Source organism: Pygoscelis adeliae, unplaced genomic scaffold, assembly GCF_000699105.1.
Source record: "Pygoscelis adeliae isolate BGI_AS28 unplaced genomic scaffold, ASM69910v1 Scaffold580, whole genome shotgun sequence".
Classification (NCBI taxonomy): Eukaryota; Metazoa; Chordata; class Aves; order Sphenisciformes; family Spheniscidae; genus Pygoscelis; species Pygoscelis adeliae.
The window spans coordinates 147,850-149,126 of NW_008823973.1; the positions used below are offsets into that span (position 1 = coordinate 147,850).

Sequence of the window (1,277 nt, forward strand, 5' to 3'; positions counted from 1 at the left end):
TGCGGTGCCACGGCCAAGCCCTGGAGCTCAGAGGCACGGCCCAGGGCAGGGGAGGGTTTGGTTGCCCACCCCCTAGAGACCCCTGGTTGCCCCGCTTGGCAGGGAGCTGGCACGTCCCACGGTGGGGCTGCCGCAGAGATTAGCTGGTGACACTTAAAACATGCTGTGGCGCCCAGCGGGGTGACGTGCGGAAACACAGAACCCCCATGGGGAGCAGCGACGGGGCTCTATGTACCAGCTCGCTCACTGGCTGCACGTGAGGAGGGGGCCTGGGCCAGGAGGGCAGAGCGCTTTCCCATGGGGAGCAGCGACGGGGCTCTATGTACCAGCTCGCTCACTGGCTGCACGTGAGGAGGGGGCCTGGGCCAGGAGGGCAGAGCGCTTTCCTCTCCCACCTTTGGGGTTTGCCATAACCAGGGCGCATCTCCGTGCTTCCCCCCCAGTTTTTCGGCTGCAGGGAAGCCTGGAAGGACACACGTCCATGTCCCTGGGACTGCAGCGGCGCTGTTTCATGCAGCAGCCTCCTGACCCCTGGCATGGGGATGGTCCCAGTAGCTTTTCCCGGTCCCTGTGGCTTTTCTGGCAGCGAGGTCCCGCGGCGGGCTGAAATGCACTCCTCTTGTTTGTCTGACCCTCAGGTCAAGGACGAGGACAAATCCTTAGCTGTGAAAAGACCCGGGAAGGAGGATGGGGCTGTAAGTGTTGCAGGGCACGGGCAGGGTGGAGCTGTGTCGGGGATGGGGCTTGCCCTTGGTGGGGACAGACCCTGCGACAGGGCTTGGGGACATCACGGAGGGTCGTGGGCTCAGCATTCCCCCCCACACCCGCCCCGGTCCCTGGGGAGCACCGGTGGCCGCTCCAAGGCAGCGGGGGGAGGGGGGCGGGAAAAAAAAACCGAGGCTTCTCCCTGCCCTCCACACCCCGTCGGGTCAGTGCCCACCCCACGGTTACAGTGCCGGCTCCCGCGCTGCTCACCAAAGCTGTTGGCGGAGGAAATCTTTCAGCTTGCCCTCCGTGTGGCAGAGGTTGCTGGTGCCCTTGACCACTGAGTTTTACCCCCGTACTGGCAGCCTGAGGGTCAATGGGTCCCTGTGTGCGGGGCCGGGGAGGTCACCATCGGTCCCAGCCCTGGGGCTCCGGTGGGGGGCTGTAGGTTGGCTGGGGAAGGGGACAGGGTGCGGTGTCCCTTGGTGCCGGGGTCTGGCTGGGAGCTGTGCTCCCATGGCAGGGCACGAAGCCCTGGGCACCACCATGTCCCAAGCAGCGGGGGCCTCGGG

The 1,277-nt window shown here is 66.0% G+C and overlaps 1 protein-coding gene across 1 annotated transcript in view; it reads left to right on the plus strand.

The window, feature by feature from the left end:
- MYO18A (myosin XVIIIA) overlaps positions 1-1,277 on the plus strand; it is a gene marked incomplete at its 3' end in the record, with an annotated part of 29,597 nt that overhangs the window by 9,638 nt on the left and 18,682 nt on the right. The gene's annotated exons all lie outside the window — the stretch shown is intronic.